Source organism: Schistocerca nitens, chromosome 11 (genome assembly GCF_023898315.1).
Source record: "Schistocerca nitens isolate TAMUIC-IGC-003100 chromosome 11, iqSchNite1.1, whole genome shotgun sequence".
Classification (NCBI taxonomy): domain Eukaryota; kingdom Metazoa; phylum Arthropoda; class Insecta; order Orthoptera; family Acrididae; genus Schistocerca; species Schistocerca nitens.
This window is the reverse complement of record NC_064624.1, coordinates 58,085,528-58,112,868: the sequence shown is the minus strand read 5'-3', so window position 1 is coordinate 58,112,868 and position 27,341 is coordinate 58,085,528.

Genomic DNA, 27,341 nt, shown 5'->3' with positions numbered 1-27,341 from the left:
CATTCCTGTATATAAAAAAGGCGGGAATGATGACGAAAAAAGCTACAGAACCATCACAACTTCCCCCTTCATTTAAAAAGTATTAGAAAACATTATGTATGACAATCTTATGAAATTTGTAAATAAAAACAATATCCTATTCAATGAACAACATGGATTCAGAAATAACTGCTATTTATTAGTGCATTGATTCCACATTTAACCTGATGGACAAGAAACAGGAATCAATAGAAGTATTTATTGACAGTCAGAAGCTTTTGAGATGGTGCACCATAAGATTCTGTTGTCAAAGCTTGAAAAAGATGGTATTCGAGGTCTGTCCAACAACTGGATCAGTTCCTTCCTGAGCAATCATAAGCAGGGTGCATCAAACACACAAATATTCATCTAAAAACTGTATCTGAACACTTATCATATTTGAAACAAATTAAATATGGTATACCCCAAGGATCAGTAATGGGATCCCTTCAGTTCCTTCCGTATATAAATGATCTCAACTTAAATGTGGATGCACATAAAATTTACAGATGACACTACAATTTTACTAGAAGGAGACAGTAAAGAACTGTTACAGTAATCAGTAAACATAGTCACAAAACAACTTAGCAGCTGGGCATAAAGTAATCAACTTGTGGAAAAAAAACACACACACACATTAAAACTCCACAATGTTCCAAAGAAGTACATGTTTATCACATTGGTCTCTGTTAATGGCGAACTTGTTAGCAACAATACTGTAACCAGATTCCTAGGACTTTGGCAGCAGAGCAATGTTAAATAGAATAAGCATATTGAATACCTTAATGAGAACTGAGCAAGACATGTTACCTTCTTTACTCACTAAAATCATGCTATAGTGAGAAAACAGTAATGAATGCATACTGTGCCTTAAATATGGAGCCACTTTCTGGAGAAACTCTTAAACAGCTAATGGCACTTTTAAACTACAAAGGAGGGCCATTAGAATCATGTTTGCATGCAAACCTAGAGACTCTTGCAAACCTCTGTTTAAGATAACTGGTATTATTCCATTACCATGTGTATGCATTATGAAAACCCTTATTTTGATTAAAATAAATGTAATAGGTAAGGACTGCAGACTGCAAACAAACTGTGATATATATTTTACTAGAAAAAAAAAATACGTTAACCCAAATCAACACATCTTTGTGCCAAAAAGGTACATCCCACAAGGGAGTTTACCTTTATAACAAACTTCCCAAAAACATAAAAACTATTACTGAGGTCAAAACCTTTGGAAAATATCGAAAGTCATATTTACAGCATCACTGCTTTTACTCCATTGAATAGTATTTAAATTCATGAAGTGTGCTATATAAATACTTAACACATGAAGAGTTTTATTGTAACCATAAATAAATATGCCTAGAAATTACTTTCAGAAGCGTACTTATAACTTTATTTGTTGAATGTCTCATGCAAAAGATACGTTTGTAGACAACAAGACCAATAAATACAGTACAAAGGTAAGATTAGTTCATGTGAGAATGTCAGTAATGCCATAACACTTTAGTCTGCCAAATATAATTTTTTCATCCACACAATCAAATGCTTCAGTAAAGTCTTGTTTAGCTCTGACAGACCTTCATTTGTAACATCTTGTATAGCTTTTTCTGTGGAGAATTCTTTACTAAAGACGAACTGAGAGGCACTTAAAAGTCCTGCCTGCTCTAACTCTCTTGAAAATATTGCAACACATTAAATATATCTGTAATGAGAGGTAGTTTGCCTCTTTCTGGGTTTGCAGGTGGGTGTTACGACAGAATATTTAAACCTGTTAGGAAATATGCCTCCAGTCATTGATTGATTACAAATATAGCTCAACTCTCACAATACCAAGGGGTAGGGGGGAGGGGGGAGGGGAGGGGGGATGAATGGAGGGTTACTTTATGCCCGCCTTTTGAGAACAGTGGAGTTTAGACAGTTAATTACTATTTTAAAAAAAAATATATTTATTGTTTTTTATTTGATTCTTATTTAACATTCCATAAATGTTTTAAAGCTTTGAGATAAGCTTGATCCTAAAATTTAAGTGTTAGCACTGATCTCACTTTCCACAATGAACATCATATTCAATATTTTCGCCAGCCGGTGTGGCCGAGCAGTTCTAGGCGCTTCAGTCTGGAACCGCACGATCGCTACAGTCACAGGTTTGAATCCGGCCTCGGGCATGGGTGTGTGTGATGTCCCTAGGTTAGTTAGGTTTCAGTAGTTCTAAGTTCTAGGGTACTGATGACCTCAGATGTTAAGTCCGATAGTGCTCAGAGCCATTTGAACCATTTTTTTCAATATTTTCAGTTCAGCACCTTACGCAGTAAACAATATGTTGCAGGTAAAAGTCAACAACAATTAATAAAATTTGCATTTTTTAAAATTCTTATGTGTTTTTCAGTACCCCCAGTAGTACAAACTATGGAAAATACTTAAATATTACTAAGAAGATTTTAAAAGATATTTGCAGATTCTAGACCTTCCTCTTTAAAAAGTATGTTGTTAATATAAGTCAACAACAATTAATGATTTTTTTTTACTTTTTTTGTGTGTGAAGGAGTTACTCCCCCACCCCCCACCCCCAGTAATATGAGATATTGAAAATACATTAATATTGCTGGGGTTAAGAGTAATACTATCAAATCAGCGTAAGAATTTGGAAGGAGTGAACTAGCTCTGTAATTAGAGGTGGTTTGCTTTCCTCCAGTCACTACAGCATGTTTAAGGATATTATGTCAGGAAATATGCTCTTAGTAATTAATCTATTACAAAGATAGTTAAAGGATAAGCCTGTCACGTCAGCACAAAGTAGCAATAGCCTGCTAAAGAGACTGTCATGACTAGCAGAATTACTGCTTTTTAGTGACCTGTTGAATTTTTAATACCCCTACAGGTCGCATTTTGACAGCCTAATGTCTGTTGGTGGTGCATACAAAGCAATGTGAGCAGTACACAGGGAGTTGTAGTATATTCCTAGAGTAATCATGTAAAGCAGGTTCTTGAAACTTTGTTAATAGACTTCCTCAAAAATCTTCCCGTTCAGTTCCTTCAGTATCTCTCTCACACTCTCCCATGGATTAAACAAACATGTGACCATTCATGCTGCCCTTCTCTGTATACATACAATATCCCCTGTTAGTCTTACCTGTTACAAGTCCCAAACGCTTGAGCAATATTCTAGAACCAGTCGCACGAGTGATTTGCAAGCTATCTCCTTTGTAGACTGATTGCACTTCCCCAGCATTCTATCAATAAACCAAAGTCTACCTCCTGCTTTACCCATGACTGAATGTATGTGATCATTCCATTGCATATCCCTACAAACTCTTACACCGAGGTATTTGTATGAGTTGACCGATTCCAACAGTGATTCATTGATATTATTGTCATAGGATTTTATGTTTTTTCGTTTCGTGAAGTGTACAATTTTACATTTCTGAACATTTAGAGCAAGTTGCCAATCTCTGATCCATGTTGAAATCTTATCACAACCTGACTGAATATTTATGTAGCTTCTTTCAGATAACTGTGTCATCTGCAAAAGGCCTGATTTTACTATTAATATTGCCTGCAAGTTCATTAATATACAACATGAAGAGCAAGGCTCCCAGCACACTTCCCTGAGGCACATCCTAAGTTACTTTTCCATCTGGTGATGACTCTCCATCCAAGATAACATGCTGTGTCCTCTCTACCAAACAGGCCTCAATCCAGTCACATATTTCACTCGATACTCCATATGATCGTACTTTTGACAATAAGCAGACATGGTATTGAGTCAAATGATTTTCAGACATCAAGAAATACTGCATCTACTTGGTTATCTTGATCCGAGGCTTTTGTTATGTCATGTGAGAAAAGTGCGAGTTGGGTTTCGCATGAGCGATGTTTTCTAAATCTGTGCTGGTTGGCACTGAGAAGGTCATTCTGTCCAGATACAGCATTATGTTTGAGCTCAGAATATGTTCTATGGTACTACAACAAACTGATGTCAAGGATATTGAATGGTGGTTTTGTGGATCACTTCTACTACCCTTCTTGAAGATGGGTGTGACTTGTACTTTACTCCAAGAACTGGGCACTGTTTTTCGTTCAAGGAATCTAACATAGATTACAGTTAGAAGAGGGGCTAACTCAGCGACAAATTCAGTATAAAATCTGACAGAGATTACATTGGTACCTGGAGCATTGCTCAGTTTTAACGATTTCAGCTGTTTCTCAACACCACTGACGCTAATACTTATTTCATTCGTCTTTTAAGTGGTACGATGATTAATTTGGAGCAGTTCTCCTGGGTTTTTCTTTGTAAAGGAACATTTGAAAACAGAGTTAAGCATTTTAGCCTTTGGTTTGCTACCCTGAATTTCAGTTCCTGCCTCATTCACTAGGCACTGGACATTAAGTTTGGTGCCAGTAACAGCCTTTACATACAACCAGTTTTTTTTTTTTTTTTTTTTTTTTTTGTGTTCTGTGAATGATAACTAGAAAATATTCTGCTACAGTAGTCACTGAAGGCATCACCTATTGCTCTCTTGACAGCCAAATGCGCTTCATTCAGCATCTCTCTATCCATAACCCTATGCTTTGTTTGTAAACTCTATTTCTGTAGAAGTTTCTTTACAGTGACTGTATATCACAGAGCCCCCCCCTGAACCATGGACCTTCGGGAGGCTTGCGTGCCTCAGCGATACAGATAGCCGTACCGTAGGTACAACCACAATGGAGGGGTATCTGTTGAGAGGCCAGACAAATGTGTGGTTCCTGAAGAGGGGCAGCAGCCTTTTCAGTAGTTGCAAGGGCAACAGTCTGGATGATTGACTGATCTGGCCTTGTAACAATAACCAAAACGGCCTCGCTGTGCTGGTACTGCGAACGGCTGAAAGCTAGGGGAAACTACGGCCGTAATTTTTCCCGAGGGCATGCAGCTTTACTGTATGATTAAATGATGATGGCGTCCTCTTGGGTAAAATATTCCGGAGGTAAAATAGTCCCCCATTCGGATCTCCGGGCGGGGACTACTCAAGAGGATGTCGTTATCAGGAGAAAGAAAACTGGCGTTCTATGGATCGGAGCGTGGAATGTCAGGTCCCTTAATCGGGCAGGTAGGTTAGAAAATTTGAAAAGGGAAATGGATAGTTTAAAGTTATATATAGTGGGAATTAGTGAAGTTCGGTGGCAGGAGGAACAAGACTTCTGGTCAGGTGACTACACGGTTATAAATACAAAATCAAATAGGGGTAATGCAGGAGTAGGTTTAATAATGAATAAAAAAATAGGAGTGCGGGTTAGCTACTACAAACAGCATAGTGAACGCATTATTGTGGCCAAGATAGACACAAAGCCCATGCGTACTACAGTAGTACAAGTTTATATGCCAACTAGCACTGCAGATGACGAAGAAATTGAAGAAATGTATGATGAAATAAAAGAAATTATTCAGATAGTGAAGGGAGACGAAAATTTAATAGTCATGGGTGACTGGAATTCGAGTGTAGGAAAAGGGAGAGAAGGAAACGCAGTAGGAGAATATGGATTGGGGCTAAGAAATGAAAGAGGAAGCCGCCTGGTAGAATTTTGCACAGAGCACAACTTAATCATAGCTAACACTTGGTTTAAGAATCATGATAGAAGCTTGTATAAATGAAAGAACCCTGGAGATACTAAAAGGTATCAGATAGATTATATAATGGTAAGACAGAGATTTAGGAACCAGGTTTTAAATTGTAAGACATTTCCAGGGGCAGATGTGGACTCTGACCACAATCTATTGGTTATGACCTGTAGATTAAAACTGAAGAAACTGCAAAAAGGTGGGAATTTAAGGAGATGGGACCTGGATAAACTGAAGGAACCAGAGGTTGTACAGAGATTCAGGGAGAGCATAAGGGAACAATTGACAGGAATGGGGGAAAGAAATACAGTAGAAGAAGAATGGGTAGCTTTGAGGGATGAAGTAGTGAAGGCAGCAGAGGATCAAGTAGGTAAAAAGACAAGGGCTAGTAGAAATCCATGGGTAACAGAAGAAATATTGAATTTAATTGATGAAAGGAGAAAATATAAAAATGCAGTAAATGAAGCAGGCAAAAAGGAATACAAACGTCTCAAAAATGAGATCGACAAGAAGTGCAAAATGGCTAAGCAGGGATGGCTAGAGGACAAATGTAAGGATGTAGAGGCTTGTCTCACTAGGGGTAAGATAGATACTGCCTACAGGAAAATTAAAGAGACCTTTGGAGAAAAGAGAACCACTTGCATGAACATCAAGAGCTCAGATGGCAACCCAGTTCTAAGCAAAGAAGGGAAAGCAGAAAGGTGGAAGGAGTATATAGAGGGTCTATACAAGGGCGATGTACTTGAGGACAATATTATGGAAATGGAAGAGGATGTAGGTGAAGATGAAATGGGAGATACGATACTGCGTGAAGAGTTTGACAGAGCACTGAAAGACCTGAGTCGAAACAAGGCCCCGGGAGTAGACAACATTCCATTAGAACTACTGATAGCCTTGGGAGAGCCAGACATGACAAAACTCTACCATCTGGTGAGCAAGATGTATGAGACAGGCGAAATACCCACAGACTTCAAGAAGAATATAATAATTCCAATCCCAAAGAAAGCAGGTGTTGACAGATGTGAAAATTACCTAACAATCAGTTTAATAAGCCACAGCTGCAAAATACTAACGCAAATTATTTACAGACGAATGGAAAAACTAGTAGAAGCTGACCTCGGGGAAGATCAGTTTGGATTCCGTAGAAATACTGGAACACGTGAGGCAATACTGACCTTACGATTTATCTTAGAAGAAAGATTAAGTAAAGGCAAACCTACGTTTCTAGCATTTGTAGACTTAGAGAAAGCTTTTGACAATGTTGACTGGAATACTCTCTTTCAAATTCTAAAGGTGGCAGGGGTAAAATACAGGGAGATAAAGGCTATTTACAATTTGTACAGAAACCAGATGGCAGTTATAAGAGTCGAGGGACATGAAAGGGAAGCAGTGGTTGGGAAGGGAGTAAGACAGGGTTGTAGCCTCTCCCCGATGTTATTCAATCTGTATATTGAGCAAGCAGTAAAGGAAACAAAAGAAAAGTTTGGAGTAGGTATAAATTCCAGGGAGAAGAAGTAAAAACTTTGAGGTTTTCAGATGACATTGTAATTGTCAGAGACAGCAAAGGACTTGGAAGAGCAATTGAATGGAATGGACAGTGTCTTGAAAGGAGGATATAAGATGAATATCAACAAAAGCAAAACAGGGATAATGGAATGTAGTCGAATTAAGTCTGGTGATATCGAGGGCATTAGATTAGGAAATGAGACACTTAAAGTAGTAAAGGAGTTTTGCTATTTGGGGAGCAAAATAACTGATGATGGTTGAAGTAGAGAGGATATAAAATGTAGACTGGCAATGGCAAGGAAAGCGTTTCTGAAGAAGGGAAATTTGTTAACATCGAGTATAGATTTAAGTGTCAGGAAGTCATTTCTGAAAGTATTTGTATGGAGTGTAGCCATGTATGGAAGTGAAACATGGACGGTAAATAGTTTGGACAAAAAGAGAATAGAAGCTTTCGAAATGTGGTGCTTCAGAAGAATGTTGAAGATTAGATGGGTAGATCACATAACTAATGAGGAGGTACTGAATAGGATTGGGGAGAAGAGGAGTTTGTGGCACAACTTGACCAGAAGAAGGGATCGGTTGGTAGGGCATGTTCTGAGGCATCAAGGGATCACAAATTTAGTATTGGAGGGCAGCGTGGAGGGTAAAAATCGTAGAGGGAGACCAAGAGATGAATACACTAAGCAGATTCAAAAGGATGTAGGTTGCAGTAGGTACTGGGAGATGAAGAAGCTGGCACAGGATAGAGTAGCGTGGAGAGCTGCATCAAACCAGTCTCAGGACTGAAGACCACAACAACAACAACATATCACAGAGGTCATCCCCCCTCTGGTATGAACTGCTCTACTGGGTATATATCTCTCCAGTGCATGGTCAACTATTTTTTACACTTGACCATATTTCCTCTACATGCTCCTGACCTGTGCTGAAAGTTTCAAGTTCCTCATTGAGCTATGACATTACTGATTTTTTTATCTTGTTTACTGAACATATACATCTTTCTGCTTATTTCAATTGTACTTTGGTAATCATTGTTGCCACAACCCATCACGGTCACTGATACCAGTTTCAGTGTAAACATCCTCAAAGAGGTCAGGTCAATTCGTTCCCATTAAATTCAAAATATTTCCATCACCAATGGAGTTACTAACAATCTGTTCTAGGTAATTTTCAGAGAAGGTATTTAGTAATGTTTTTTGGGATGTCTTATGCACACCAATAACAAAACTGTAATTTTCCCAATTGGTTGTTGGATGATTAAAGTCTCCACCAATGGTTACAGTACAATTAGGGAACTTATGCACAAGTGAGCTGAGGTTTTCTCTAAAGTTTTCAGTTACATCAGGAGATGGGGGTGACAGAAGGATCCAATTATTATTTTATGCCCACCCCTGATACTGAGTCTGGCCCAAACAATCTTACATGTATCTTCAATTTCTACCTCGGTAGATTTGAGTTTCTTGTCTGCTGCGACAAATACATCACCTCCATTTCCCTATCCTTTTGATGTTTTTGTTGTGGTCTTCAATCTGGAGACTGGTTTGATGCAGCTCTCCATGCTACTCTCTCCTGTGCAAGAAGCGACTGGCATATTCTGTGACCTGTCAAAGGCTTCTGACTGTGTGAATCACAGCATTCTTTTAAGTAAATTAAAATATTATGGCATCACTGGTAGCGCTGCAAAGTGGTTTCAGACATATCTTACTAATAGAAAACAAAGGGTGTCATCACATAACACTGCAGCAGTAGGCAATCAGACGTCATCTGACTGGGGAGAAATTACATGTGCTGTTCCCAAAGGTTCCATACTAAGTCCACTACTTTTTCTTGTGTAAATTAATGACCTGTCATCCGTTACATTGCCAGATGCCAAGTTTGTCTTATTTGCAGATGATACAAACATTGCAATAAATAGTAAATCAAATATAAATTTAGAAATGGCAGCTAATAAAATTTTTACTGACGTTAAGAAGTGGTTCATAGCCAATTCTCTGTCACTGAACTTTGAAAAGACCCACTATATGCAGTTCAGAACTTCCAAGAGATTTCCTTCTAGTGTGTGTATAAAACATGATGAACGGAAAAAGGAGAAGTTGAGAGTGTAAAATTCTTGGGATTAAAGCTTGATAATAAATTCAGTTGGGAGTGACATACTAACAAACTGCTAAAGCACCTAAACAAGTCTGTGTTTGCAATAAGAATTATGTCAGACATAGGAGATATAAATATAAAAAAAACTGGCATATTTTGCTTATTTTGCTCCATTATGTCATATGGTATCATATTTTGAGGTAACTCCACAAACTGAGGAAAAATTTTTAGAGTACAGAAGTGTATAATAAGAGTAATGTGTAGAGTAAATCCAAGAACATCGTGTCGAAACCTATTCAAAGAATTGGGCATATTAACCACAGCTTATCAGTATATTTATTCCTTAATTAAGTTTGTTGTAAATAATACATCTCTTTTTCCAACTAACTGCTTAGTACACAGTATCAATACTAGGAATAAGAACAATATACATAAAGATTTAAAATCACTTACTGTTGCCCAGAAAGGAGTCCAGTATTAGCAATGCATATTTTCAATAAGTTACCAGGAACCATTAAGAGTTTAGTTTCAGACAAGGCACAATTTAAACATAATTTAAAAGAAATTTTGGTGGCCATCTCGTTCTATTCCATCCACAAATTTCTCAACAAGTGCAGTAGACCATTTTAATGAAAATTTATTATACTTTAATTTTTGACCATACTTGGATGTAACAGCCAAGTAACTACCTATTGTGTGAATGATGGATGTATGGAAAGCAGATGTAAGTCTCTAAATAGTGCAAGTTTAATTTTAAATCTTGTACTAATCTGACTGTTCTTAACTGAGGATCATTGAAATGAATAATTTACTTTAATTTTTGACAACACTTGGTTGTAATAGCCAAGTAACTAACGATTGTGTGAATGATGGATTTAATGAAAGCAGGTGTAAGTATTAAACCTGTAAATATTAGAAGTTTAATTTTAATTCATGTGCATAATTTTACTGTTTATTGACTGAGGATCATTAAAACTGATGAAACTCAAGTTTTTCTAATTTTATTTTTGTAATGTGTTTATCTGACACGTTCCACACCCAGGAGGATCCCCTCTTTTGTGGGTCTATGGAATGAATAATTAATCTAATCTAAATCTAATCTAATCTTTATCTCCAAGTAACTATTGCAACCTACATCCTTCTGAATCTGCTTAGTGTATTCATCTCTTGGTCTCCCTCTACGATTTTTACCCTCCACACTGCCCTCCAGTACTAAACTGGTGATCCCTTGATCCCTCAGAATGTGTCCTACCAACCGGTCCCTTCTTCTAGTCAAGTAGTGCCACAAACTTCTCTTCTCCCCAATCCTATTCAATACCTCCTCATTAGTTACGTGATCTACCCATCTAATCTTCAGCATTCTTCTGTAGCACCACATTTCGAAAGCTTCTATTCTCTTCTTGTCCAAACTATTTATCGTCCATGTTTCACTTCCATACATGGCTACACTCCATACAAATACTTTCAGAAACGACTTCCTGACACTAAAATCTATACTCGATGTTAACAAATTTCTCTTATTCAGGAACACTTTCCTTGCCATTGCCAGTCTACATTTTATATCCACTCTACTTCAACCATCATCAGTTATTTTGCTCCCCAAATAGCAAAACTCCTTTACTACTTTAAGTGTCTCATTTCCTAATCTAATTCCCTCAGCATCACCCGACTACATTCCATTATCCTCATTTTGCTTTTGTTGATGTTCACCTTATATCCTCCTTTCAAGACACTGTCCATTCCATTCAACTGCTCTTCCAGGTCCTTCACTATCTCCGACATATTTAGAATGTAATCGGCGAGTTTCAAAGTTTTTATTTCTTCTCCATGGATTCTAATTCCTACTCTGAATTTTTCTTTTGTTTACTTTACTGCTTGCTAAATGTACAGATCGAATAACATCGGGGGAGAGGCTAACAACCCTGTCTCACTCCCTTCCCCATCACTGCTTCCCTTTCATGCCACTTGACTCTTATAACTGCCATCTGGTTTCTGTACAAATTGTAAATAGCCTTTCACTCCCTGTATTTTACCCCTGCCACCTTCAGAATTTGAAAGAGAGTATTCCAGTCAACACTGTCAAAAGCTTTCTCTAAGTCTACAAATACTAGAAACGTAGGTTTGCCTTTCCCTAATCTTTCTTCTAAGATAAGTCGTAAGGTCAGTATTGCCTCACGTGTTCCAACATTTCCGAGGTCGGCTTCTATCAGTTTTTCCATTCGTCTGTAAATAATTCGCATTAGTATTTTGCAGCTGTGACTTACTAACTTGATAGTTCAGTAATTTTCACATCTGTCAACACCTGCTTTCTTTGGGATTGGAATTATTATATTCTTCTTGAAGTCTGAGGGTATTTCGTCTGTCTCATACATCTTGCTCACCAGATGGTAGAGTTTTGCCAGGACTGGCTCTCCCAAGGCTATTAGTAGTTGTAATGGAATGTTGTCAACTTTTATTTAAATGTACACCCTTTTGATATACATTTAAATTTTCCCCAAAAATCTCACTGCTATCAATTTCAGGTTTCAACCAAAATGAGTCAAGTTACACATTAACAGGGAGCAGCAACCACTGCTAGCCAACTCTGTAAAGAATACTAACAACAAATTACGACTAGCAATAATCTGTTTGTAGTGATTATTATGCTCTCAGGCTTTTTGAAAGTAAAAATATCTTATTATCACATAATATCTGCTAATAAATTTTTACTGCGTGTTTACTTGACAAGTTAATTATTTATGCCGTAAGTCATTATTCATTATGATCCATTTATTTTGATATTTGGTTGACTCATCATCAAGTGCACATCAAGTGCAATAAATGCAGTAAACTTGAGCTAGACTGCCTGACAAAAAAAGTGAAGCACCCAAAAGATATGGCCAGATGTCGATAAAACCTCATCAGTGGGGATGTAATTGATTAAAGTTGCAATTCTCTGTGGAGGTAGGAAGTCCACCAGAGTGCATTAACGTTATGCGAAAGAACTTGCCCCCCTTCTAACAGCCGTGTACCGCAAGTCTCTAGAGGAACGGAGGGTTCCAAATGATTGGAAAAGAGCACAGGTAGTCCCAGTCTTCAAGAAGGGTCGTCGAGCAGATGCGCAAAACTATAGACCTATATCTCTGACGTCGATCTGTTGTAGAATTTTAGAACATGTTTTTTGCTTGAGTATCATGTCGTTTTTGGAAACCCAGAATCTACTATGTAGGAATCAACATGGATTCCGGAAACAGCGATCGTGTGAGACACAACTCGCGTTATTTGTTCATGAGACCCAGAAAATATTAGATAAAGGCTCCCAGGTAGATGCTATTTTTCTTGACTTCCGGAAGGCGTTCGATACAGTTCCGCACTGTCGCCTGATAAACAAAGTAAGAGCCTATGGAATATCAGACCAGCTGTGTGGCTGGATTGAAGAGTTTTTAGCAAACAGAACACAGCATGTTGTTATCAATGGAGAGACGTCTACAGACGTTAAGGTAACCTCTGGCGTGCCACAGGGGAGTGTTATGGGACCATTGCTTTTCACAATATATATAAATGACCTAGTAGATAGTGTCGGAAGTTCCGTGCGGCTTTTCGCGGATGATGCTGTAGTATACAGAGAAGTTGCAGCATTAGAAAATTGTAGCGAAATGCAGGAAGATCTGCAGCGGATAGGCACTTGGTGCAGGGAGTGGCAACTGTCCCTTAACATAGACAAATGTAATGTATTGCGAATACATAGAAAGAAGGATCCTTTATTGTATGATTATATGATAGCGGAACAAACACTGGTAGCAGTTACTTCTGTAAAATATCTGGGAGTATGCGTGCAGAACGATTTGAAGTGGAATGATCATATAAAATTAATTGTTGGTAAGGCGGGTACCAGGTTGAGATTCATTGGGAGAGTGCTTAGAAAATGTAGTCCAGCAACAAAGGAGGTGGCTTACAAAACACTCGTTCGACCTATACTCGAGTATTACTCATCAGTGTGGGATCCGTACCAGATCGGGTTGACGGAGGAGGTAGAGAAGATCCAAAGAAGAGCGGCGCATTTCGTCACAGGGTTATTTGGTAACCGTGATAGCGTTACGGAGATGTTTAATAAACTCAAGTGGCAGACTCTGCAAGAGAGGCGCTCTGCATCGCGGTGTAGCTTGCTCGCCAGGTTTCGAGAGGGTGCGTTTCTGGATGAGGTATCGAGTATATTGCTTCCCACTACTTATACCTCCCGAGGAGATCACGAATGTAAAATTAGAGAGATTAGAGCGCGCACGGAGGCTTTCAGACAGTCGTTCTTCCCGCGAACCATACGCGACTGGAACAGGAAAGGGAGGTAATGACAGTGGCACGTAAGGTGCCCTCCGCCACACACCGTTGGGTGGCTTGTGGAGTATGAATGTAGATGTAGATGTAGATGTTCACGTTTAGTTTTGTTGTCAGGCCAGTAGGTACACGAGATGGGTGAAGAGAGTCACGTGTCAATTGATCACTGCGAAGGGCCCGCAGATGCTGCATGCTCGTGTGAGATGGCATTATTAGTGTCTAACAGAGTTCAAAAGGGGCCTCTTGCAGTATCTAGATTTGTGGAGCATTCAGACGTGACAGTGGCCTGAAGTTGGACTACATAGGAATATGAGGACAGCCACATTTGTCGTCGAGGTTCTCGTCGACTGTGTCTCACCACCATTAGGGAGGATTGCTATATTGTGTACTGTGCACATCATAACTCTTTTTTTTAGATTTGTGCCTACTATTGGAGAGGTGGGTTCATAATGCAAGGTTCTCAGTAAATTTGTCTCAGTTTTGTAATTGCTGCAGCAGCATCACTTTCTCTCTCAGTCCATGAAATTTGATTTCATTTCCCCCTTTCCTCCCTAGTGCTTCACTTTCTTTGTCAGGTAGCATAAATCTTAACCTAGTGAACTGTACAATGTAATCTGCTCAAAAAACATTTACACCATTTGTATATCTGCAAATATGTGTGGGGTTAGATTCAAGGGAAGCAAGGAGTGAAAGAATAAAACTGAAAAATATAACACTGATGTAAAATAAAAACAAAACAATAACCAAAACAAAAGGAGTTCGTTGGAGCTGTGGATCTTTGATCAACTGTGAAATGAAAATCTTCTGCAGTGCAACATTCAATACCTAATTTCTCTACCTCGTGCACTTTAACACGCCAATAACTAGGTAGTCGACACGTCATCAATCGAACTTGTGCCATTCTTTGACAGTGACATTTCTGAGGACATCTGGTGTCTGAGGATGGTACGTGTGATGATGCACTGCAAGTTTTAACTGGTCCTGTACATGATCTATCAGGTTTATGTCAAAACGTACTGCAATCCATTCAGCTGATCCCCGACTCCCAGATGTGTGTGTGTTTGTGCATTAGCACCTCTAAGTTAAACCTGTCAGCAAAATGAAAATGTTAACCGTATGATTTGATATGGGTTGGAGGATACCACCTCAATAGTGTGCAGCCCTCAAATTACCCAGACAGTGCTTAGAGCAATCTGGCACCAGGTAAGTGATCCCAACACGCAACCTGACAGACCAGATCTGTGCAAAACCTGTGGAACTGCATGCCTGAGATGTACCCACATTATTCTAAGATGAACATAAACTATGAGACAAATCCTACACTCTTTGGTAAAGAGAACCGAACACCACGGACCTAGGCTCCATTGTAAATGTTCCCTTTGACTGCTGACACCCCTTCCATATCAAATACTCCTGTCCCTACAGCTTAGGCATCTGCAGCAAACATATCTGCTCTGCCACTGAAACCCTCAACAACTTTGACAACAGCCTCACCCCCAATTTCCTTTAACGAAACAACCCCGTAGACTTGTTTGTGAACAAATTTCCTAGCAGTGTCCTCCTCTCACCCTCTGATTAATGCAGCTCTTGTTTCTGAAAAACACAAAAGTACATTCCTTGGTACACAGTACAACCTACACTCTGGATGTCTCAGTACATTACTATACTGATGCTAGAAATTTCCTTCATCAGCACTTCTGATGTTGGTAGGTGGGACAGCTCCACTTACTATAATCTTACTCCTTAAATATATAATTCTTTTTCTTTTTACATTCTACACATCATACATATATGATAGTTACACAAAGTACCTAATTTCTTATTCGTGCTATATTTCATAAAAATTATGGTGTAACATAACATTCTGGGGAAGTGATGTGTTGACCCATGTCTCTGTGGCTGATGAATAATAGTCGTGACTTTAGCAGGTGTTTTTCTTATTAATTAAGCAAAAATACTGATTCACCTAATGTGTGCAAATTTTGTTCCTGATACAGGTAGATGTAGCATGTCTGCAACAAATAATGACAAGGGCAGTCTTTCTGCCCACTGTGTTGGGCAGGTTACCCTGTCCCCATATCATCCCACCAAGGAAATGCAACCCAAGCCATGGAATAGCAAAGATCATGACAATCACACATCATGCACCATGGCGCACATTGAAAGTGGGCAACAGAACATTTACAATGGGATCTAGTTGAGTGATGTTGGGTTTTCTTTATCAAACAGTGCAAGATTTGTCTCGCACTTATACTCATGAAGAAGCAGCCATTTGACAGGTCTGTACACAGACAGACTGATTGCGCAGAATTGTCCAATTCTGTAAATGAATAGTATTGTAACTAAAAATTTAGTATATGTATATTTTACAAAAAGAAGTTGATGTCATTCAGATCAAGTGTTAAAGTAACAGTTTAGCTAGCACGGAAGAGGACATAGTGATGAAGAAGTCTGCAGTTGCAATACACACACAGTTATTCTGATACTGGTTTGCAATACAGAAAGCCAGAATTAATAAGCAACAGTAACCAAAATTCTTTCACAATCAACCAACATAGAATGGAGTACTCTGAAATTTGTTATTGAGTAGATAGTGTTCTCACCACCACCGAAAATAATATAATTTGTTCAACTGGGAAAATTTTATTTAAAGAATATTAGTGATTCACTACATATGCAAAAAACATGAAGCTGAAATTTTCAATGTGCAATTAGTTGAAACTTTCTGGCAGATTCTGTAAAGTTTGGAAAGTAGGAGACGAGGTACTGGCAGAAGTAAAGCTGTGAGGAAGGGGCGTGCTTGGGTATCTTGGATGGTAGAGCACTGGCCCGTGAAAGGCAAAGGTCCCGAGTTCGAGTCTCGGTCCAGCACACAGTTTTAATCTGCCAGAAAGTTTCATATCAGCGCACACTCCACTGCAGAGTGAAAATCTCATTCTGGAGCAATTAGTTGTTTGTTTCAAAACTGGTATGTATCATTCAGAATCCTTACTCTTTTGACAAATACTATATTTTTTCCCAAAACTTCATATTTCAAAAGTTATTAGTATTCAAAATTTTCATGTTCCAGAAAGGTCAAATTTTAAATTGGGATTATTTCCAAAATTAAATGCCAAAGTTTTGTAGCCTTGATTTTTATTTATTCCAAAAATGCCTATTTTCAGTAAAAGAACTTGTTAGTTCATTAATTATTCAAATTACAAAATTTCACTTTCTCAAGATTTTGCCAACAAATTTTGAGAATCCTGTTTCTGTCAATATCACTTTCCCACAAAACAGGGCCACAGTCAAAGGAGTGTGCATTTGGATGTCTGTGAATGTGAGTAGTTTTGCTAGAAAAACAGGAAGATTTCCGTTATGTGTTTCTATGCTTCATAAATCACTCTGCTATAGGTGGGTGGTTGTCATTCCCTGATTTTACATATCTAAATTTTAGCAATTTCCGACTCACACAACTATTAGTTAAACAAACTTATTTCATTGTCTACAGTGTCTTTTGTCTTTGCCTTCCCCCCCCCCCCCCCCCCCCACTACTTTCTATGTTATAAGCACGTATCTTACCATTTTCTGATTCTGGTATTAAGTGTGTCTATAAATAGGCATGTCATACAAAGACTCAGTCAGTGCAGGGTTAGATATCAAAATGTAAACATCATGTAACTTGCAATTAGTCATTACACAAATATCATGTAGGCAGTCTGTGATCAAGCTGTCAAAATGAAAATTAAGCTATTAGAATATACAGTTTCTATGTTTTATTTAGCACAGTAACAGTATCTGTCAAAGTTGAAGTTGAACAGTAAAAGTATTCAGTGACCATGTAACATGCAGAAATGTCATACTATATGTCAGTCAGAACTTGATAGTTAAAGTGTAATAAAATATGTTACCACTTTAAAAAATCTATACTAAAACAGTCTTAGTTTAGGTGGAGAACTGACCTGTGATGTAAACTGCCTGAACTCATGGATACAAGCTGGTCAATATAATGTTATGTGTTTTAATAAAAATGGAAGATTGCAAATTAATTACTGCTATGTCGTATTTGTTATTTAACAACTTGTCACAATATACAATAACTGCAGGACTATTCGAGAGGAATTTCAACAAGACTTCAGAGGTATAAATCCAGGTTGGTAACACTTCACAATGAATGATATCCTTTCCCCCTGATAGTGTCCCATTATAGTCTACTGCAGTCTTCAACCACCCTCCTAACGTCCTTTCCAAATTGTATGACATTCCCAAACCATTACCACTACCACTACAACCATCCCCACAGTAAAGCTTTTCCCATGCACCCATCCACTACCTTTCATCCCAGTGCCACCACTGGTAAATCCTATAGCATCAAAGGCAGAGCAACATATGAAACCACACTTTATGTTTACCGACTTAGATGTGCTCACCGCATGCTGTTTTATATTGGAATTACCACTGCTAAACACATTGAGCACATGAATGGAGATGGAACATTCTGGCTTAAGGACACTCAGATCTCACAAGGGAATCTCCCCATCGCACCCCCCTCAGATTTAGTTATAAGTTGACACAGTGGATAGGCCTTGAAAAACTGAACACAGATCAACTGAGAAAACAGGAAGAAGTTGTGTGGAACTATGAAAAAAATAAGCAAAATATACAAACTGAGTAGTCCATGCACAAGATAGGCAACATCAAGGATAGTGTGAGCTCAGGAGTGCTGTGGTCCCGTGATTAGCGTGAGCAGCTGCGGAATGGGAGGTTCTTGGTTCAAGTCTTCCCTCGAGTGAAAAGTTTAATTTCTTTATTTTCGCAAAGTTATGATCTGTCCATTCGTTCATTGATGTCTCTGTTCACTGCAATAAGTTTAGTGTCTGCGTTTTGCGACCGCGCTGCAAAACCATGTGATTATTAGACGAGAGGACGTGCCTCTCCAATGGGAACTGAAAACATTTGATCGCAACGTCATAGGTCAACCGATTGCTCCACAGGAAAACACGTCTGATATATTCTATACGACACTGGTGACGGCATGTGCATCACATGACAGGAATATGCTGTCGACCCACCTAACTTGTACACTTGGCGAATGGCTAAAAAGATTCTTCTACCTTGCCCGATTTAGGTTTTCTTGTGGATGTGATAATCACTCCCAAAAAAGTGATGAAAACATAAGAGTTTGTCACATAAACTGCAACAAATGAATGCAACAGTTTCAGAGTCACACAGTTTTCCCTGTGCTCTGTCAAAACATATGTTTTTAACATTTTCAAATTTTTCCGCGTGTAGACCGTCAAATCCTGCATGTGTCCAAGCAAATCTGAACACGTCCCTGAATTTTGGAGAGCGAAGTTGATTATGTGTGAGTGCCTGAACTTTGATAACTGTCTGAAAATAAAAAATTAAACTTTTCACTCGAGGCAAGACTTGAACCAATGACCTCTCGTTCCGCAGCTGTTCACGCTAACCACGGGACCACGGCGCTCCTGAGCTCACACTATCCTTGATGTTGCGTATCTTGCGCACGGACTACTCAGTTTGTATATTTTGCCTATTTTTTTCATAGTTCCACACAACTTCTTCCTGTTTTCTCGATTGATCTGTGTTCAGTTTTTCAAGGCCTATCCACTGTGCCAACTTATAACTAAATCTGAGGGGGTTGCGATGGGGAGGTTCCCTTGTCAGTTGCTTAGCTTGCACTATAGCATGACTTAGGGAAGCTGTGTGAATGTTACAAACACAGGGGGCTATCTGCCTGTTCTGACCTGATATTAGTTTCTCTGAACTTAGATAAGGGAGCTTGCTCTCCAACATATCTATGCATCCTGCCACCCTCCTGGATTTAACGCCTGTTAACACTCAATCCTTGACACACCTTTTTTAAATTATTGATTACAAAACATTTTATTTATTTATACATTTGGCAATTTTCTTTTTCCTTTCGTTCCTTGATTTCCTTTCTCTCCCCCCGCCCCCCCCCCCCTCTCTCTCTCTCTCTCACACACACACACACACACACACACACACATTCTTTGTTTTTCACAATATCATTTTCTGATTTCCTCCCAGTTGTAATGCAATATTCATTTTGTGCTTCACTTCTCTTCCTCTATACATCTTTATTTTTCATCCTACCCTAATATCACCTGCCAACTCAATGCTTACTAATACAAAGGGTGTCCCATAAAGAGTGCAGGTTTTTAGTGCACCATAAAATTCTAATTTAATGATGAAGTTATGTAATTTACATCTTATCGCAGTATATGATGCCTTTGATTATGTATGAAATATGATATTACTCAAAGGCTCTCCACAACTCTGCAATCACACTGTTGTTCTTTTGAAGAAATTTCCCATACTTTTCAGCATACTCGCACCTCTGATTTTGAAATTACACACCGAATCCCAGCTGTGAGCTCTGGAAGTGATTGTGGTTTGTTGATGTACTTACGGGATTTCAAATATCCCCACAGAAAGATGGCACATGGTATCTGATCCCAAGATCTGTGTAGCCAATTCATGTCACCATTGCCAGAAATAATCCAGCTAGCGAACCTCTCTCATAACAAGTCCGTTTCTGCTACTGTTGTGAGACAAGCTGAGCCATATTTTTTAATCCAAAACTCATCAGCATTCAAACAATCCAGTTCAGACCACAGAAACACACTTAACATACTGCAGTAGCATTCGCCACTTATTTTTAATGCATTTCCGGCCCTCAGCCCACATGCCATTCCATACAGTCACTCATTTTGGATGCTTCTCTACAATTAATGGAGCGTTTTCTGTGCTCCTAACTCTTAGGAAGCCTTTCAATAAAAAATGCCTCATCATCAAACATCATGTTGTCGATGAAACTATTGTCCGCTCTTCGTTTCTCAAGTAACTGACAGGCAAATGCTCAGCACTTTTTGTGATTATTTGACATCAGTTCTTATATCAGTTTGATTTTAATAGGCCCAAAGGTGCAGATCTTCTTTCAGAATTCATTTCATGCCAGTTCTTGGGATATCCTACTTTTGCAGACATTGGTAAATGGATTTCACTGGACTTAAAAAAATATTATTGCCTAAGATATCAATGTTTTCTGTAGAATGACTAACCTGAGGAGGCCCCAAGGGTTTAATGTTCACAACTGAACAAGTGTTATCAAATTTAGCACTCAGTTTCATCACAGTCAACTTATTCAATGCATTAAGTTGACCACTCATTCCACAGAGTTTGTGAACAGTCTCTGCACAACATTCACTACATTTCACTATGATAATGCACCATTCTGTCATGAAGTGATCCATTACTAACCACAAAGTAAACAGTTGAAAATTGTGCAATGTTTAGTGCTGTCAAATTACTAGAACGGATACAGTGGACATTTCAATAATTGCATTCTTTATAGGACATCATTTATTATTGTTGCCCTCCTACTCTCTCTGGTGCTTCCTCTTCACTTTTGTCTTACCTCAACCTCACAACAGGTGAGTCACATTGTGGATTTTCCGTTCCCAATAGTGAATATTATGCCAGTTTACATTACCGCTGTTGGTGAATGACGCTTCATCGCTAAATAGAATGCATGCAAAAAATCTGTCACTGTCCCATAATTTCTCTTGTGCCCAGCAGCAGAACTGTACACAATGTTCAAAGTTGTCGCCTTGCAATTCCTGGTGCATACAAATATGGTCTGGGTGCAATCGATGTTGATGTAGCATTCTCAACACCGACGTTTTTGAGATTCCCGATTCTCGCACAGTTTGTCTACTACTGATGTGAGGATTAGCTGCAACAGCAGCTAAAACACCTACTTGGGCATCATCATTTGTTGCAGGTTGTGGTTGACGTTTCACATGTGACTGAACACTTCCTGTTTCCTTAAATAATGTAACAATCCAGCAAACATGAATATGTAATAAAAAATGGGGGTTTCTATTTTTTAAAAAATCAGTTGATATCTGTTTGACCTATGCCAACACCATCTAGCAAGTCAACCATAGCACCTTCTGGTTTCCCCCTTCAAGCTAGACGAGTTTCGTTCTTTGTAGTTTTTTCGTTTGGTGCTTATTTCGTGAGATATTTGGCCCGGTCACTATCAATGGACCACCCTGTATAATCACAGAATAAGAACTAGTCTGGACTTTCATTTACGAAGGAAAAACAAACAAAACACTCAAAACAGAATTTTCTTTTCTATTAGGGAATAAAACTGTAATTGACCAAGGCAATGGAAAAAGAGTATGGAAATACATCTGTTTAAAAAGTCAACTAAAATACACTTCATAAATAAAGCATACTACACAATTAAAGATTAGTTTGAGAGTTCAAAGTAGTGATTAATAGTGAAATGGGACAACTAAGAAACCCTGTCACATTACAGCACACGATCACTATGTAATGCTACCATTAATTATTTCTCGTCGCTAATTGTTTCTTGTCCTGTTGACAAAGTAGTTCATTCTGGATGTGCCTTTCAAGAGTGAAATGGATCCTTCATTGGTTCAGCTGCTGCAACAACAGCAGTAGCTTGAATAAGAACAGCAGTTAGAGTTGTTTTCACCAATTATTTACACATTCACTGGAAGCACTGCCTCCCAGCCACTGACATCTTCACACCAGTCCACCTCCTGGCATATCCACCATTCCAAGAAGCAAAGGAAGATTGGGACTCTTACATGTGACATCTGTAGCAGCATTTCATTAGAGGATCAATTGCAAAATGCTTTTTTCTTGTCGTGGATTGTGCCTGAAATGTTTCATTGGATTCAAAAATTTGCCCCATTGAGAGATCCAGCGGTATAGTCATTTTCTGAAACATGTACGAGATGTGTTTTTTAAGTAAGTACCATTTTGAAATTAAAAAAAAGTGCTAAGATATTTCAATAATTTTATTTTTACATGAAAGCCTGTACCTCAATCTACTTTTCTACATAATTTCTGTCAATATTGAGGTACTTGTCATGATATTGTACCAGTTTTTGAATACCCTCCTCATAGAAGTCGGCCACCTGACATGTTAATCACTGCATCACCACCGTTTTGACTTCGTCATCGTCTTGAAGATACTGACCGTCCAGGTGTTTCTTCAAGTGCAGGAACAGATGGTAGTCACTGGATGCAAGATCGGGGCTGTACAGAGGATGATCTACAGTTTCCCATCGAAATGATGTTATGAGATCTTTGGTCTGATTCGCCACATGCGGACGGGCATTGTCTTGCAGCAAAACGATGTCCTTGCTCAACTTCTGTGGACTGTTGCTATGATTCTGGTGTGATGTAGGCCACCCATGTTTCATCGCCTGTAACACTTTGGATTAAGAAATCGTCACAATCATTGTGGTACTGCTCAAGGAAAGCCAATGCACTGTCAAAACATTTGGTTTTGTGCACATCCGTCAACATGTTCGGTAACCAACGTGCGCACAATTTTCGGTAATTTAAGTGCTCGGTCACAATGCCATACAAAACACTATGAGAGACATTAGGAAAGTCATCCCGCAAGGAGGAAATTGTAAAGCGTCTGTTTTCTCTCACCCTATTGACCACTTCCTGCACCAAACTTTCATTAACAACATTGTGCATGTTTGTGCAGCCATCTTTAAATGCTCTCACCCACTTTCTTACCATCCCATCACTCATAATGTTTTCTCCGTAAACTGCACAAATCTCATAACAGCCCATACTTCACAGTCGGCGGGACTCACGATTATCGGAGGCATCTTAAACACTCAGTACACAATGTTAACAAGGAAGAATCAGACTGTAATGGCGTCAGTGTGTGGATTAAGATACAGGCTTTCATGTAAAAATAAAATTATTGAGATATCTTACCACATCTTCTTTTTATTTCAAAACAGCACACCAACGTGATGGTTTCCTGTGTGAAGTTCCACCAATGGCAAAAGGACCAGGCCAATCCTATTGAGTGTAGGTAGCCAACCTCTGTCAGCTAAGTAAGAAGTGTAAGTTTGTGTCTGTTCACTGCCACCACTTCGATGCGATGTCATTGTTCACTCTGCCCCAGATGGAGAGGTCTGTCAGAAGGCATTGCAATTAGAAGATCCAATGGAAGACGAGGTTTTGGCTATTGATAAGGCTTTCGAACTATCACGAGCTACATCTGAACAGTCTGAGGATGTCACGGACATTGCATCAGTGTGGTCATTGGCACAACATCGGCAGCATTCCTTGACAACTTTTATTTGTTCCTTTAATTTGTTCAGGTCACAATCGGACATTGCTGTTATCCACCGTGGTTTCGTGTTGCATCCTGACTGTTTCCGTGTACAGTGCCAGCACTGCCACTCACGTAGGTGCACTGTTTGAACTGCTTACAGTAGACAACACCTTGTGGCTGTGGCCTGTATTAGTTTTCATCACAGTTGGGCCTCAGCCACAGATGTGGAGTTCACGGAAGTGCGGAGTGTTATGCCTGTCTGTGGCCACGAGCTCAACATCACCAGCATGATTTACATTGAGCTGTTTATCCAGCAACAACCAGATCAACACTCGGTTCGCTATGTCCCTCATAAATCTGGAAACATATCATCATCTGGGTTAACTGCTCTCTCCCTCACAAATCGTCATTTGGTCTGATATGGAAACCAGCCTGTTCCTGTACATTCACTATAGACATTGAGTATCAACTTAACATAAGGGTGATCACAGTTTTGGCTATGGACAGTGCGATGTCAGACAATATTTTTCGTCTCAATTCATTCACAGTCTTTGGGTTTTAAATTCGAGACATGGTACATCTTGTTTCTGGCCTCTGTTCCATTCCAGGAACTGGACAACCTCTGCCGTGAGTTTGGTTCCCTGTTTCTGCCAGGTTTGGGGGCGGCAAAGGATTTAGAGGCACAAATCACCCCGAAGCGATGGCCGCATCAAAATTTTATCGAGCTCGGCTTCTCCCCTTTGCCCTGCGATCGGCAGTCGGGGAGGAACTTGATAGGTTGCAGGACTTGGATGTCATTAAACCCATCACCTCTAGCCAATGGGCTATGCCATCGGTTGTCATTCGCAAAATTTCAGGGACACTGCATTTGTTTGGAGATTTCAAATCCACCATTAATGCTCAGTCAGTACTGGATTCTTATCTAATCCCACAGATTGATGAAATCCCTGCAGAACTGGTGGGTGGCAAATGTCTTTCAAAAATTGATTGGTTGGAGGCATGTATACAGATTTGTCTGGATTTCACTTCCTGACAGATTATTGTTATCAATGTTCCATTTAAGTTATACCATTACATGTGCTTGCCTTTTGCATCCCAAGCGCCCTGCTAGGTTTCAGTGATTATTAGAACTGTTAATATGCTACATCCCCTGTTGTGAAAATTCTCTAGATGACATTATCATCACAGTGTCCTAATGCAGGGACATCTTGACGACCTTCAGACTGTTTTCACTAAACTGCAAGAGTAACCTCCGGAAGTCAAAATTTTTTCAGGCAGAGGTAGGATATGTGGGCCATTTGGACAGCATTCGTACTATGCAGCATCATTTGGCAGCTTCCTGAGCCACAAAACCTGAAAGAACCCCAAGCATTTTTGGGAGAAGTCAGTTACTATTCAAAACTTATCCCCAATGTGGCAAATGTCATTCATCCCTCAAAAACTTGAGGAAGAAAGGTGTTCCTGTTCCTTTTTCTCTGGTAAATGGACTGCAACAAGAAGCTCACCAATGTCAAGTCATTGGTAATGTCTTCCCCACATCTCAGTACCTATACATCGGGTAAACAGCTGGTTCTTGCCACAGAGGTGCCCCAGTTCGGATGTGGGGAGGTTTTGTCTCACAGGGAAACTGATGGAACTGAACAATATCTGGCATGTGCTTCAAAGACATTGACAGCTGCTCAATGCAATTATTCACAAATAGAAAAGGAAGCATTAACGATAATCTGTGTGGTCCGCAAGTTCCACATTTTCCTTTATGGAAACAAATTCCATCTCATCACCAACGTAAACTGCTTGTGGCACTGTTCGGTCCCCTTTCTTGCTTCCTGACAAGATTATACAAAGACTTCAGTGGTGGGCTTTATTTTTGAGTGGGTACCTGTACAAGATCACTGTCATCCCACTGCTCGTCATGTCAATGCAGATGTGCTGCCACGTTTACCCACTCGTCCTGCCCCAGAATTCAACAAAACAGAAGTTGTGCATTTCCAGATCGATGATAGTGTGCAGCAGGCATCAAATAGGCTCCCAGTCACAGCAAAGTTCATAGAGAAAACCACTCAGCAAGATCCAGTGCTCCGTCAGGTGTTCCATTTTGTGTCAAAACATTGGCCCAAATGGTTGCCCACTAAGGCGTTGGGCCCATTCTGCATTTTTTCCCTCTCCATAATCGGCTGCCAGCAGTCGACGGAACACTTCCCCTCAGTACGGGTTCGGACGAAGTTCACGTCGTCATCCCACCGGTTCTGTGGTCTCTGATTCTTGTGCTTCTACACAGTGGCCACTGGGTCATAATCCACACGAAAATGCTGGCAAGATGTGTTGTCTACTTACCCAGCTCTGATTCAGTGATAGAGAATCTTGTCCACAGGTGCAAACAGTGTGCTGTGTGCCAAGCAGCTCCCCCACGAACTTTTGCTTTGTGGCCCACGCCCAGTCACATCGATTTTGTGGATCCTTTCTGTCATTCCATACGGTTTGTAGTGGTGGATGCACAGTCAAATTACCCAAACGCCACGCACTTGTGCTCCACCTCGGCAGATGCTATCGTGCAGGCTCTAACGCAGACTTTTTCAATCAAAGAATTGCCACGGATGATCAGCTCCAATAACAGCCCACAGTTTGCCTCAGTATTGTTCCTCAATTTCTGTACCTGGAACAGTGTTATTCACCTCCCGTCTGCACCAGTTTACCCCCAATTGATTGGTGAGGTGGAACACACGGTGCGTACATTTAAGACGTGATCAGCAAAGTGCTCGGAGGACTCGTGAGCTGATAAAGCATTGTCTCTGTTCCTAAACACCTACAGGACCGACCCACTGAACAGACACAACACAATAGAGGTTCTCCGTAGCCAAAAACTCCAGACGCTGCTACACCTGCTCCATCCTGTGGCACGACTGTGCCCTTCACGATATGCCGTGGGCGATCCAATACGAGTGCACACCTTTGTCGGTGGCTGGGACAGGTGCCAGTTACAGTACAGGAGATGCACAGCCGGTAAATGTTCACCGTAGACGCTGGCGGGGCATCACTCTCCTACCATTGGAATCGACTGTGCCCTCGGTGGGGCAATGAGCCACCACAGCTGCAGCGGACACTGTCGGAGAGCCCTCGTGCAGGCACCGCCCTCTCCCGAGGGCAGGGCACCGCGGAGGCCCCTTTCCCGGATGTGGTGGTGGGCACTGACAGTGTCGACACGGAACCGCTGCCTTCCCCGGACACTCGACTGACGTCCGATGACAGCTACCTGGATGCCCGACGCTCACTGGAGCACCGGTCAGGCATTCCTCTGTCTTCACTGCCTCCATCTCTCGCTGCCACACGATCAGCACGTTTGGGGTCACCGTCACAGCCGGCACACCATTTCCAGGCCACTTCCGTCCGTACACACCACTAGGCCAGAGGCAGCTTACAACCAGTCCGTGCAAGGGTGACGCCTCTTCAGATCCGACGAGCCGAGGGAAGCTGACACTGTCGCCGTGTAGCCGCCGCTCCACCGTCGCCACCACTGCTGTCGTCGACATCGGATCGCCCGAGTGGATCGGGTGACTTCCTCACCCGCACCGACCTTCTACCGACAACAGTCGGTTCGGCGAGGTTCTCCCTTTCTGTGCACCGACACCTGTGATGCTAGATTTGCAGAAGAGGTGAGGGTTG